The sequence below is a fragment of the Sus scrofa genome, chromosome 8 (genome assembly GCF_000003025.6).
Source record: "Sus scrofa isolate TJ Tabasco breed Duroc chromosome 8, Sscrofa11.1, whole genome shotgun sequence".
In the NCBI taxonomy this organism is placed as follows: domain Eukaryota; kingdom Metazoa; phylum Chordata; class Mammalia; order Artiodactyla; family Suidae; genus Sus; species Sus scrofa.
In genome coordinates, this window is record NC_010450.4 from 25791625 (window position 1) to 25807184 (window position 15560).

Below are 15560 nucleotides of genomic sequence, written 5' to 3' on the forward strand. Positions count from 1 at the left end.
TTTGAAAAAAAATACAGCCTTGCATAAAAAGTCATTTCTATCATTCCATATTTGCCTTATCCTCCGGCAGCATTTTGGCTTGGTCAGGTTCTTTACTTGAAGGGTTAACAACTTTTCATTTCCATAAAATCCACTTGTAACTGGTCCTGTCTTTACTGAATCACTTCTTTTTGCCCCTACTATAGCAGCAATCTAATTTCTCCTTGGTAATCAAGACTATTATGGGCTGAATATTTGGGGCCCCTCTAAGTGGATGAAGAAACAGAGCACTCTCTGCTGTGTGAGGATACAGTAAGAATGTGGCTGTCTGTAAACAAAGATGAGAGCCCTTACCAAGGACCCAGCCATGTTGGTACCCTGATCTCAGAATTCCAAGCCTCCAAAATTGTGAGAAATAAATGTCTGTCACTTAATCCACCCACTACTGGCATTTTGTTATAGCAGCCCAAGGTGACTAAGACAAAAAACAATCATTCTGGCTAGAAAAGTAACCCCTGTTTTGATTTTTGACCCATGAGAAGCCCAATGTCCAGGAGATACTTACATCAACCTGTTTAATGAGATTATAACTATATTTTCTAATAGAAGCTTTTCTCTCTTGGGGTGTAGGACCTTTAAACTCACTAAGTTATGGGGGAGGAAGGCCCAAACAATAACTATCTATATACCTAAATATAAACATAAATATAAATAGACACATAGTATAATTGGGGCCACTCCTATCCTCACTTCTTAGTACCCATTCTCATCAATTCTGTCTAAGGAATAAGTGTGTATTGGTGGCTGGCTTGAAATATAGACCACATTCTATTATATAGCAGCCTCACTTAAAGTGAGGTCTCTGCTAGTGTCATAACTGAGCTTTCAATAGCCCGTTCTACTCTTTATTAGGCTGGTTGTTGCTGTGTGTGAGGAACATGGTAAGACCAGTTGCATAGGTATGGGCCCAATCCCTCAATAATATGGTAAAATGATTTCCCTTATCATAGGCAGTGTTGTGTAGGATTAACATGGTAATGAAGAGAACAGTCTACAAATGATAATACTAGCAGAACTGTTTAAAGCATGCAAAAAAAAAAACATATTCAGGTTAGTTATTCTCAAGAGGATGAATAGCTGCCTCTTCAATGAATAAAGGGGTGCAATGTAATCATTCCTTGCTATGTGATTAACAAGGTCTATTTGGGTAGTGGTTCAAAATCAGGATCTCAGTATTGTTCTTTGCTGTTTGGAAGTCTTGCACTTGTCAACAGTGGTAGTCAGACCAGTCTTGGTTACGTAAAACACATTTTGTTGAAGTATGGTTACCCTTTAACCCTGTTGCTATAGCCACTTTGAATATGGGTCAATTGAGCAAGTACCAGAGTAGGTGGGTAAAGAAGATTGATATACAGAAGGCCGTTCATCTTGTCTAACTGATTATTGAGTGGAAGTCTTCAGTTGTTTGCTATTCCAAGAAGTCATCTACATACCTCTTTTCCAGACCTCATTGTCACCAATCTGGTATTTATTCTAAATACTCACTGAGTGAGTACATGGTCTATTAACCATTACCCGTGAGGTAATATCAATCCTCAGGATATCTTTTCTTCTAATCAAACTGAAAAACAAGATGTCCTGTGTTTGAGTTTTGGCTTCTGGGAAAAATTTTCCTCACTAATGCCATTCAGTATGCCATGCAGAAGCATCTGAAACTCGAAAACTTTCCTCCTCTTTTCTATTAAAAGAAAGAAGCTGTATGTGTAGATTTAGAAGATTATAAAATATCAAGACGAATTAATATAGTAGTCTGAGGTTCTCATTTATGAAACTTCATTGTGCTTTTTTAACTTGCTTGAGCCTGGTATCATATAAAACTTTTTTTCCCCCCTGGGGATTTCCCACTGTGGCTCAGTGGAAATAGATCTGACTAGTATCCATGAGGATGTGGGTTCAGTCCCTGCCCTCACTCAGTGGGTTGGGGATCCGATGTTGCCAAGTGCTGTGGTGTAGGTTGCAGACATGGCCTAGATCCCACATTGCTGCAACTATGGTGTGGACTGGCAGCTGCAGCTCTGATTTAACCCTTAGCCAAGCAACCTCCATATACTGCTGGTGCAGTCCTAAAAAGCAAAAACAAAACTAAATTCCTTTTTTCTTTTACTGTAGCAAACGCCCAATTTAATGATTTGATGCAGCATATATCATCTAACCTGAGATGGGCAGTGCAAGTATCAACATAACATGGGGTCCTAGATTAAGCATTGAGTTTCTGACACAGCGCAATTAAAACTTCTTCTAGATAAAGATAGTTATTGGCAGGAAAAGGGTATAACTTAGCTCTAATATTCTACAGTTGTACAGTGTGGTTTTCCTGGTGGGCCTTCAGAGAGGCTTCGTACAGCATCCTTATCTGCCACAGATTCTTCAAGTAACATATTGTCTGCTATACACTCAGGGGCAAAATACCTTGCATCACATACTGAACCTGCTGCAGAATCTTTCCTACCTCTGTCTTTATTCAAAGCTGGCATCATCATGGACTACCTGATAGGTAAGTCAAAGAACCTCATCCCAAATGTGTTATATTTTACAAACAAAATCCTAAGGTGTCTACCAGGTCTCTTTATTTGTGATGATAGAGCAAAGTGGAATAATCTCTTTTACTTTGGGAGGGGTAACCCAAGAGATCACTGGATTCCTAGAAAATTTAACAATACTTTCTAAAATTATATGGGATAATTTTCCATTCTTAAGAATTCATGTCTCATTAAGATATGTAGGGTACTTTCTTCTCCTGCCTACAGGGGTATCAAGGTAACAGTAGTCTCTAAGGACTACAGTATAACAATTGAGACTTGGCATAATTTCTTTTTTTTTTTTTTCTGACCCTGAAGAAGAGAAGATCCCATAATTTTGAATAAAGGTGTAAAACTATCCATCTCCTTTGGTGAAAGAGAACTATTTTCGATGTTTCCTACTAAGTAGATTAGAAAACAAACAGGCAAACGTAAAGCATTTCCAAGATAGATTGCTTTATTACAGCTATATGCCAGGGTATGTACATTTTTTTGGTATTTATTTATTTATTTTATATTACTCAATGAATTTATTACATTTATAGTTGTACAATGATCATCACCATCCAATTTTATAGCATTTCCATCCCCAAACCCCAGGGCATCCCCCACCCTCCAACCTGTCTCCTTTGGAAACCATAAGTCTTTCAAAGTCTGTGAGTTAATATCTGTTCTGCAAAGTAGTTCATTGTGTCCTTTTTTCAGATTCCACATATAAGCGATAGCATTTGATGTTGGTGTCTCATTGTCTGACTGACTTCACTTAGCATGCTAATTTCTAGGTACATCCATTCTGTTAAAAATGCTGTTATTTTGTTCCTTTTAATGGCTGAGTAATATTCCATTGTGTACTATTTTATTTTTTCAGTAAAATTTTAGCAGCTTGAGTTTCAGTGATGTAGTAATACCTTATCAAGTTAATGATAACATATAGTTGTTCCCCAAGATCAATACATTTTTCGTCAAAGGAAAAGATGGTCTACCAAACTTGATCCTTCACATTTTTTTAAAAACAGCTGTGTGTATAATCTGCATTTTCTTATTGAATTTGGTATTGATTTTGTTTTGACCTACTATTTTGATGGACATAGGGTATTAAAATGGGGAATATTCTTATGATGGTTTCTATTTTGTCTTTCCTATCTTAAGGGTCAGGGAACAATTGTAGGGGATAGAGATCTTGTTCATTGTTCAGAGTGTCTGTTTTAACCACATATTCAGAAACTCATGTTCTAATCAGAGGATGGGCCACTGGATGATTTACTCAATAACCTTTATCAGTTATACCCGAATGCTGGTCACAGAATCTACTTATTAATAATCTTGAGGGATCTTTGTGTTTCTAGTTTCCCTGTGCCAAAAGTACTTCTGGAAAAGGTTTGGAAGAGATGTCAATGTGTACATCTCTGGCTAAGGTTTCAGGTCTTTCTTAAAAGGGATCCCTCCGCCTTCTAAGTATGTTACATGTCTGTGAAATTGCTTAGGCCTTGTTGAGAAAATGAATCTTCCTATGGAGCCAACAGTCAGGTTTCTTCCCACCTGACATAAATTTCTCACTTATAAATGTAAAACAGCATATACGTAATTTGCCCATCTATTTTATTCCTAAGGATCTTGTGATCAATTAGTTTCCTTTGTAAAGTTCATTTGTTTCAAATAACCTGATTAACACTAGCTCCCATAAGGCTTTTTAGGGTAATTTCTCCCTGAATGGCCTCCACCATTCAGATATCATTATTCCTATAGATTCAGGTAGTCCAGTTCCATGATATCTTTGCCCATTATCATCTCCAACTTACACAGGACACTCATCACAAGTCATTTCATGGATGATGGTGTTCCCACAAAAACAAAAATATATTAATGATTTGGGAACTCAGATCAGTTACTACATGCCCATCTTACTAAGCCTTCAGATTCCTTACTCTCTATAATGCCTGGAAGTCCAGCATTTTAGATTCATTGACTGTAGGTAACTGTCTATTCCAGTCTTCAATATGCTAAAGAATTAAACTCAAGTACACTTTGAGTGTTTGGGCCAACATATTAAATATCAAATACTGGATTAAAATCACTGTTTTGATAAATCCGGTGTTTGATTTAATACCCTTAAAGGAGGTAAGATTTGCAAGGTGATAAATTTGTTGCATAGCCCATTTCCTTCTATAGAGGCTGCATTTTTTAATCTGGGGTTTGGGTCCACAAGCACTGATGAATAGTAGGAGAGTATTTTAGGAAAATAAGCATCACCTTGAAAGCAGGTGCCCCAAGATAACTCATTAATGGATTTTTGTAAAAGGGAATGTTAATTTCCTTAGACAGTAGAAGAAGAGCTTCTGCTGCTGGAATTGGATTTCAAAAATATTTTAGGAACAGATGCCAAAATTTTTTGCATTTACCAAGATGCCCCCTAACCCAAGTCTTCAAATCCTACTTATCCTCAATGAGCGTCCTATTCCAAGCCAGACTTAGAAGTGGAAGTTGCCTCTTTAAATAGCCCTACAACTCAACCTACACAACCTGATTTAGAACCTTGTTTTTGGAATGTCTTTCTTATAGCTATGAAATATGAGGTTGTTTTGAGACTATCATGGGAGCTTTATGCTTTCCCACCTATATTTTTCAATTCAGAATTAAAAGCCTGTTAAATTTTTATTATTATTATTTTTGCAAGTTCTCCAGCACAGAGATAGGGATTCTACCTCACAGTTTTGTAATCATTATAATTTTCATGTTGATCACGCTTGATTGAATCAACACTTAATCACACAAACCTTTGTCTTCCATTAGTACTCCAACCCAATGTACTCATCTGGAGTCACTTTTAAAGGCTTGTAGCCTATGCATTTTTCATAAGGACTCAGCACTTATTTTAATGCTCTGTTGTTATTGTCTTAAAATTTTGAATGAGTTCTAAACAAAAGGGACTGGAATTTTAATCTTGCATTGAAGTCCACAAATTATGTGGCCAGTCAGCCATGAACAGTTATAATGTGGATAAGTTCGGTGTCAGTGAATAAGATTATCACTGTTCTCCTTTCCCCAACAAGTATATCATCCATGTGTTCAACTAATAGATGATCAGTCTGGCTCCAGAATTCCATCTGAGCTTGTGCTTCTAGGTGGTACATTTTTAATCATCTAGTCTGTCTCAGAATTTTGTCTACTCACATGGTTCAATTGAAAGGATTTCAATGAAGAGATTATGTATAGAAATATGAACAGGCTTTAGGGAAGTCATAAAGGGAATTGAGTTTTCTAGAGACCGGCAGTAGTGAGAGAGATCTTCCATCAATAAATTATAATCATGGAAGGACAGAGCCACTACAGGAAACACAGTTGAAACAAGCCAGGATTGGAGGAGAAATAACCTGGCCTCTGGTTGATGAAACCTAACTCAAAGCTTGCTTGCAAAGGAATTCAGGTGATGCCATTCATATCAATCAGACAATCAAGGCAGAGAAGGATTGAGAATGAAATCTAGTGGGAAAGGGCAAGAGAAAAAACACAAAGTAAAACTTTAAATAAATGCTCTCTGAAATCCCCATCTGCTGTAAACATTTGGAATGTTATACCGTGGAAGGGATCTTTAGCATGGACAAGCTACAAGAAGTATAATGAAGAGAAATAATATATTAGTAACTACTATCAAAACAGTGATTTAATCCAGGATTTGGCACTTAATGTATTGGCCCACTGGAGACTTTATTTAAAAATTTGATTCTTTAAAATATTGAAGCCTGGAACAAACAATGACCTACAGTGAATGAAGCTAAGATGTTGTGGGTAAGAGAAGTACTTCATAAATTTTATGTATGATGCCTTGTGAATTTATTGGATTGGGAGTTCCTGTTGTGGCTCAGTGGAAATAATCGTACACATGAGGTTGCGGGTTTGATCACTGGCTCGCTCAGTGTGTTAAAAATCCAGCATTGCCATGAGCTGTGGTGTAGATTGCAGATGTGGCTCGGATTCCACATTGCTATGGCTGTGGTGTAGGCCAGCAGATGCAGCTCTGATTCGACCCCTAGCCTGGGAACTTCCATATGCTGCTGGTGTGGCCCTAAAAAGCAAAAAAAATAAAAAAATAAATAAATAAATATTTATTGGACTGTCATAAACTTGGTGGTCATCAAAGAATCATTTGTATATACATATATAATTACGTAAAAATATGTTTATACTTTTGTTGCATTCTTGTCATTAAAATATTGGTTTAATTCTTTTTTATTGTATTTATGTATTCTTTTCAAACATGTCAGTAACACGATTGTTGAGCAATCTTAGAATTTACATTCCTTGAAGATCTTTATTCCTTTAAATTTTCTACTAAAAAATTCTAACGCTAACACAAAAATAGTTTAATGAATGCTTTTTTCGTGTGATGAAAGGAATGGGAAATGTCATTCAAGCCTTGATACAAACTTGATTGAGGCAGGTTATTGAGATATCCTTCTCTTTGGGCTTCCAGAATTAATCCACTATTATTTCTTGGAAATGTGCTCATAAAAGAAATAAAAAGTCACTGATTTTTTAATTTATCTTTGTTTTTTTCAGTTAGTATTATTAACGGATTATGTTCATAGAATTGATCTTTTGGTCATTTAATCAAATGTAGGTAATCTAAAGAAAATCTCTGTTCAAATCTTAGGTGGAAATAGGGGAGGTGAACAAAGTGTCCAGTTTTCTCAAGAGTTGAACGTGTATCTGAACTCATACAGCTAAAGCTTATGTCTTAACAAAATTAACTAACTCCTGATGCCCTCACAGACCAAAATTCTCTACAACGTAAAGTAGCAGTTATTGTTAATAAATTGAGTAATACAATTTATACCAGGAAATACCACAAATAAAAATAGGCAGATCCCTACTTTTTAAGTTCATTAAACTGAAAGCATATAAAATAGAAGGGAAAAAGAACTGGAAATAAATTAGTGGGAAATAAAACCATCCTCATTTTGAAATCATTTTTAATGTTTTTTTAGGAGGAAGCTGGGGACCATGCACATTTATAGACCTTCATTATGTCCTAATTTTAAAAGGAGGCCCCTAGTATTTCCTAGGCTCTTTGTTTTTATTTTATTTTTTCTAGTGCTCAATTAAGTGGAAAATGAGGAACTTATAAAAGATCATTAATTCTGTTGTGCCATGAGATCATCCAAAATCATAGAAATGCTTTCAATGAAAGCATAGTATCTAGTGCTCACCTGTTCATACACTTACTGCAGAAATATGTCAGCAAGCATTAATGACAACCAAAAATTATTATTCCCAATACTTTTTATAAAGGAAGAGAAAATTATAAAAGAGAAACTACTATAGAAGCAAGGAGAGTGAGGTAAAAAAGGAAGAACAGGCATACCAAGAATAAAATAGATTATGATTCTAAGGATAAGGTTTGTCTTGTGGCACTGTATTCTGGATTAGATAGTATATGGAATGGTCATATATGGGCCTGTTGTGAGCTAGAGCTTGTCCAAATAGTCTTAATCACTAATATTTTTGTCAATTAGCATACACATCAATTGGTATTTTTTGCCATTTCTTCATTATTTCTGATCAATAACTTAGGATCTGTTCTTTGCTAAGCATTACCCTAGATGTAGGAATAAAGCAATGAAAACTTACCAAGAGTCTGTGACCTCGGAGAACTGCGGTTAAATAAAATAAAGACTCTAGTTTTATTTAACAAATATATAAAATTTAAAGCAAGTCCTAAATGATTGTACATTATGTAAGATATAATAAGGAATTGTTTAAAATCATTGATAAGCTGAAGAAGCTGACATAGATATTTTTCTTGCCTTAAGAATCAAATCAGTAGCCTTGGCTTCTTCCTTTTCTTTTTTTTTTTTTTTTTGCTATTTCTTGGGCCGCTCCCGCGGCATATGGAGGTTCCCAGGCTAGGGGTCCAATCGGAGCTGTAGCTGCCAGCCTACGCCAGAGCCACAGCAACGCGGGATCCGAGCCGCGTCTGCAACCTACACCACAGCTCACGGCAACGCCGGATCCTTAACCCACTGAGCAAGGGCAGGGACCGAACCCGCAACCTCATGGTTCCTAGTCGGATTCGTTAACCACTGCACCACGACGGGAACTCCCTTCTTCCTTTTCTAAAAATTGACTCAGTTTCCTCTTGAGTTGATTTATACCACTTTGCTTTTATTATTGATTTTGGCAATTTGTTACTTATTTCAACTACTCTTTTGCATAATGAAAAATTTTTTTGAATTGTCTATAGGCCATGCTTGTACTTAATTTCAGTATATAAACTTATGTTTTTAAATGAGTTGTTCCTTCTATCAGCAGATATTTTTTGTCTCTTCTTCAGAGTTTTTTTTTTTTTTTTGCATTTCTGCAAGATCTCACATATTGACCTTTTTTTCTAAGATGTAAGCTTTCAAAGATTGAAGCTTAAGCATGCAATTAAGAGCAATGAAGCTCAAAATTGCTCATGCAAGAAACATTTTCCTTGTGCATCTGAAAATAAGATGTGCTGTCCAATCATGAACTAACCAGTAGGATGAGGGCACATAGTCAGGTGCAACCTATCATTACATTTTAACAAATTCAGCGGATTTCGGTATTCACAGTTATAAAGTGATAAACACTCAATTGTTTACATGTCTTTCTCCTTACTACACATCTTTTTTTAATTTAAATTTTATTTTGTATTGGAGTATAGTTGATTTACAATGCTATGTTAGTTCCAGGTGTATAGACAATTAATTGAGTTATATGAGTACATACATCTATTCCTTTTCAGATTCCTTTCCCATATAGGTTATTACAGAATATGGAGTAGACACAGGGAACTCTATACATGCTCTTATTTGTTCTGTATGATGTGCTTTTGGCTCTTTGTCTATATGTATTCTATGTGTCACAGAGCTTTTTCAAGGGTGATTATTCACATTTGAGGACAAACTTTTATTTTTTCCAAGAACCAGTTAAAGAATGAGGGCTTACAGAGAAAAGGAGTAGGCAAGGAGCCAGCAAATCATCTTCAATTCCTAATCTCCAGCAGTCTTTTTAAGGTTCACCAGATTCAATAGCTGAACTGGAGTAAAGCCCAGTCTAGACTTTGGTCCACTAAACCAAGATATTTTCTACAATAAACAGCTGCATCCTCAATTTCTTTTCATTTAAATAGACAATTAAATAAATTCTCACCCTTTATACCCAACATTTTCTGTATATATTTTTTGTTATTAGAAGCTTAGTGCCACAATTATGGAGTATTTGCCCTCTTTGCTTTTGAAAACTTCATTCTGGTTCACAGCCAGTTCTCTCTGTGACTCTTCCATGGTTTCTTTATTTGGATTCCACATTTTCCTTTTTTCAGTCTTTATAACAACTATGGAATTATTTTCACATTTTTTCTCAGCCACAAGGAGACAATTATTGGAATATCCTATAATAATTAGAGAGGAGATGCCACAGAGTAAAAGGAGCAGTGGATTAAAAGTATTTCAAAATTCATTTAAAAAACACAAAATTTTTTTGGCCTACATTATTAAATTTTTATCACTTTAAATATCCTTTCTCCCTATTTCATTAAATATAATTTTCTTTAAATATAATTTATAACTCCTCTGCTTATCAAAAAAGAAATAATAGAATTTATTTTATTTGAATACATATTAGTGACTTATATAAAGCCTTACGCACATTGTAAATCAGTAAATGGTTATTAATTTTATGAAGGTAATGCATATTATTAATGTCTGTTTGAATTGATTGGTATAATATTGATAATATTCCTTTTCTCTCCCTTTGCTTGCATTGTTTCCACACTGTTATCATTGATCCTTCCTCCACTCTTCCAGCCCAACAACTCCTCCAAAGTCTACTTCAAATTTCACCTCTTCTATAAAGGTTTCCCAAGAATTCCAATCAATCTTCACCTTTTCACGTGCTGACTATCAATAAAACTTAATACACACATGTTGTTAATTTTCCAAAACAATTTATCACTTAAAATATACTTTATTGAATATTTCAGAATACAGTTTGGAAAATGTGTATTTTTTAACTGAACAATTGTGTAATTGAAAGTCTTAACAAAAGTTTCTTTCCAGATAGGCCAGAAGAAACTCAGACAGTCTTGGTTAATGCCAGTTATTTCATTTAAATTACTAACAGCTCTTATTTTATTCACAGAAGGATACTTATTTGTATGGAAAAATATGTGTTCATAGTATCAATTGGTTAATTTTATATAGTGGTTACAGTATTAATGGGAAACATGTGCCGCTAGTCACTGGATGTTTACTGGAAACTACATCCTATAGTAATAGTTCAAAACCAGTTGATCAAGGAGATCAAGCATCTAGATTGATAAACCCTCTCCATTCTGTCAGTCTATAAGATCAGGAACAAAGAAGGGGAAAGACATATTTACTTTTTGCCTTCAAATATCCCTATCTTTTTCGTATAAAAAGAATATGAAATAGCCGCTGTTAGGGCAAAAGAAAGGATGCCTGAATAGTTGGAGTGATTTTTGTAAGCATACTCAGTCGGAAAATAGAATCTAAATCTCTCCTTCAATGCACACAATCTCTTGCATCCTCCTGTGCACTTCGCCTCATGACTAGGAGACTTCCAGGAAACAAGTTTTAGGCAGCTGAAAAGCTTCTTGGTAATTCTGTTTACAATCTTTGTGAAGCAGCACTTTTTGTTGTCTATTTTGATAAATCTTTTTAAAATGACTTGAGTAATTACATATATGAGGTGCTTTTTAAATATTCCCCTTTCTCCTTTTGGGTTCTGTAAATCTCAATATCATAGTTTCTCTGATTTTGAATGCATTCCATGAATTATGGCATTGAACTCTGCCCCCCTTATTCAGTTCCAGTTACTGAATCTCTGCTATAGACACTGTTCATCATAGAGAACATGAAGCTTCAGAAGTACTGAGAAGAGGTTTGATGGTGCAGGTAGATGGTGTTTACTTTGGGAAGTCCTGTCTGATCTCTCTTAGCTTTACTAAGCTATCTTTATCAGTTAAGATACTTTCAGCTATGAGAAAGATAAAATACAATTGTAATTAGCTTTAAAAGAAAAGCTAATAAATAGAGATCTTGTATAAGGCAAAACCAGCTTATCAAGAGCCAGAATATTTCATTTTTCTTTTCCACTATCCTCAGCATTTTGACTTTCAGACTTGAGCTGATGCCCTAATGATTGCAGTATCACTGCAATTCCAGTTATCATGCCCTCACATAACCCACTTGGCAGAGGAGAAGAGACAGACCTCCTGGAAAAATCCCTCTCCAATCACCAAAGCAAATATCATGTTTGTTTCATTAATCACAGTTATATCACATGACCATGCCAATCCATCATTTGCAAAAGGAAAAACATAGTTATGCTTTGCATAATCAATATTCCTTTCAGGAGCTGGGGAGGGGACCACTTTCCTTGAGTACATGGATCATCAGTTTCTGAACAAATTCCAACTTCTTATAGCAAGGAATAAGGAGCAAATGGCTATTGGGAAGGCCATCTACAGCATCTGCCACACCTTCCAGTATGCATCCAGAGCATTCACCATGGTGCTTGTCTGTTTCCTGTATGTGATTGTCTATTTCACAAGAGTAGGGATTGGCTTTTCTATCTGCTAAATCTCATAACAATAAGTGTCCTTGTTAAATGAGCAAATACTGGATATTACCTTGTAGTATAAATAGTCAGTATGTTTTCAGGATATATTAAGCTAGCATGTCTGTACTACTCTGTGGGCTACAGAAAATTGGCAAGTTATTTTTTAAAAGAAGGCCTCATAAATCATTAAAGAGTAAGGCAAATCCTGATCTTTCTCTCTATTTTGTTTTTCTTAATTTTTTATTAAATTTCACTATAGTATTTCTTCATTGCGTGTTTCACCTTTAGTAATATAGATAGGACACTTTAAAATAAAATGTACATGCATGCACACATATTGGAGAAGGGTATTCTATTTTGTCATTCTATTGTTTCCAAACTGGGAAAAGTCTAATTTTCACTTTTTTTTAATCACACGTTTAGTAGATGAAATGATATATACTTACAGCTTACTAAAGAAAGTCTAGTGTAAGAACAGAGTACTAATTAATTTCCATGCATGTGGTGTTATTTTAACATCTCTGAAAGACAGCTTAAGGCATAATATGTTTTTTTTTTCTATTTTGAAACAAACAAACTCATCTTGAATGCTAACTTCCAAATTAATGTTTTAAAATAAAGTTCAATCTATAAAGGGCATGCACTAAAATTAGGGAAAAGCAGTAGAATATACATAGGTCATATACATATAAAAATGAAAGATGCAGCATTATTTCATTACAGAAAAAATCATGTTTTAAGTTTCCTTCTGAGAAAGAAAAATGGAACTTTTATTCTTATAACTATATAAAAATAGCATCAAATTAAAAACTCACATGTATTTCAGTACCCAAAGAAGTTAATTAAATGTTCTATTATGGATATGGGTATTGCCTTTAGAAAATACATCATTTACTCTAGTGTTCCTCAGTAGTGGCACTGTGGACACTTTGGGCTGGATAATCCTCTCTTGCAGCATCCCTGGCCTCTGTCCACTAGATACTAGTAGCATCTTTCCAATTTTGACCAGGAAAAATGTCTCCAAACATTTCCAAATATCCTAAGGAGGGTAAATTCACCCCAGATGAGAACCACTGCTGTAGATTAGCATAATTATATAACTTTACACTTTAAAATATAGCAAGTTTAAAAATATAAAAGTTTGATAAGGCTGGTGGTTTGAATTAGGTCATTGATGTTAGAGCCATATGCTATGGGAATTAAAGAAAGACAACTGATTTGGTCTAAGATATCATCACTTTTATTCTCTGTTCTGCAAGGTCTTTCCCCCCACCACCACTATTGTAGTGGAAGAAAGAAATAAAAATCACGAATCCAACCAATATTCAATAATCTGGTATTCTACATTAATTACCTCACCAAATTTTTGAGTCATAAAGACTTCATTACATCACAATATTGATTTTCTAGAAGTGGATAATTAAACAACTGGAATATTAAAAGAGAAGAATGTACAGAGCAGTTGAAGAACTTGAAGAAGTTAAATCAATTTTCATATATGGTTCAGGAAAGATTCTCCATAGGATACAAAATTGGAACTGGATTTTAAAATGAACAAAATTCCAGAAGATGAAAGAAACTGTAAAACATATGGTGCACACTTCTGAATTCTAAGTAATTCACAAGATTGAATCAAGGAAATATCAAGAAGGAATGGTCGAATTAAGGGACCAGAAAGGAAAATGAAGCTGGACAGTTCTCATACTATCCAAAATAATTCTGCCCTTTCCCTGTAGATTTTAAACAGCTCAACGATATAGTTAAACTGTAATTTCTAATGCTATCATGGTCATGTATGAACATTCAAATATAAAATGAGGAGGACTAAAGGCAAGGAAAAACAATACTGCATTATGAGAAAAATAATAAAGGCTCAGAATAAATCAGTAAAGATAAAGAACACAAGAGTAGAACATTCAGGTTGTATTAACGTATTATAAATGAAATTTTTCTTTGTCTGTGTTTGTAACACACAGAAGTTCCCGGGCCAGGGACTGAACTCAAGCCACAGAGTGACAACGCTGAGTGCTTACCTACTAGGGAACTCCAGGGAAATCCATAAATGACATTTTTTGAGAGATAAATCAAGACAGAGATAGATACAGGGAATTCAAGACAAAATGGCTTTTATTTTTTGTTACAGCTCAATTGGAGCATCCTGAGGCTATTAAGAAAGGTGGCACATACAAGGAAGAAAAAGATGTGTGGAATGATTAACAAATTCTGACACTTATATACCAAAGGTCCTATGGAATATCTCTAAAGAAATGCTCAATTTGTAGATAACAATTGTAATGCTCACTAGAGATGCCTGAATATTAAGTTACAAATATGAAGATAGGTAGCCAGAGACTGCATAATCACAAAGAAGAAATTCAGTTTTAGAATGCTGAAAAAGCACCAATATTTAAATGGAGGCTATATCAACAAGAATCTGAAAAGAATAATGGCAAGAGTACTTCAGAGTGGTAAATGAACCAGGGAAGACATTCCAGAGAAAGAAAGGTAGGAGATGGTTTCAATAAGGAAGTTAAAAAATTGCTCATTCCATGCTTAACATGCTGCATGTGTGTAAAACAATATGAGGGTGGAAGAGTGTCTCCTGAATGAGGTAGTTGAAATCATTGGTAATTCGGGTGCAAGTGGTTACAGTGCAAAGGTGAGAGCCAAGTCAAGATGCTTGAGGACATAGAAGGAAGGGAAAGATTCGAGAATGCTTACAGAAGGGAACTATGGTAGATAGAAAAATGGCCACCCAAAAATGTCCATATTGTAATCCCCAGAACCCATGACTCTAAGTTACATGGAAAGAGAGAATTGAGGTTTCAGATAGAATTAAATTAGCTAATTAGTTGCCCTTAAAATAGGTGAATAGCCTGGATCATTCAGCTGTGCCCAATCTAGTGATGAGGGTCTTTGAAAGTGAGAGAGGGCGGAAGAAGAGGTCAGAATCAGAGGAAGATGTGGCCACGGGAGGGTGTTCAGCGAGAGCAGCAGCAGAAGTCAGAATCAGAGGAAGATGTAACCTCAGGAGACTGTTCAGAGAGAGGTGACATTGCCAGCATCGAAGACGAAGGTAGGGAGTCACAAGCTATTGAATGTGGGTGGCCTCTAGACAGTCAGAAAAGTAAAGAGATGGACCTATCCCTTCTCCTTATTTTACTGCTAGAGCGGTGAAACTTGTGTTTGATTTTTACACTATACAATTCTAAGATAATGTGTGTTACTTTAAGCCATTGACTTTGTGGTAATTGTTTATAGCAGCAATGGAAAGCTAGTGCAAGAATCCTAGCAGGAAGAAACACTTTTTTCCTTAAGACATTTTTTTATTAATTTAAAAAGTATTTACTGAACTGTGCTACCAGTTGCAGAAATGGTTGTGTGAGGTGAACGTGA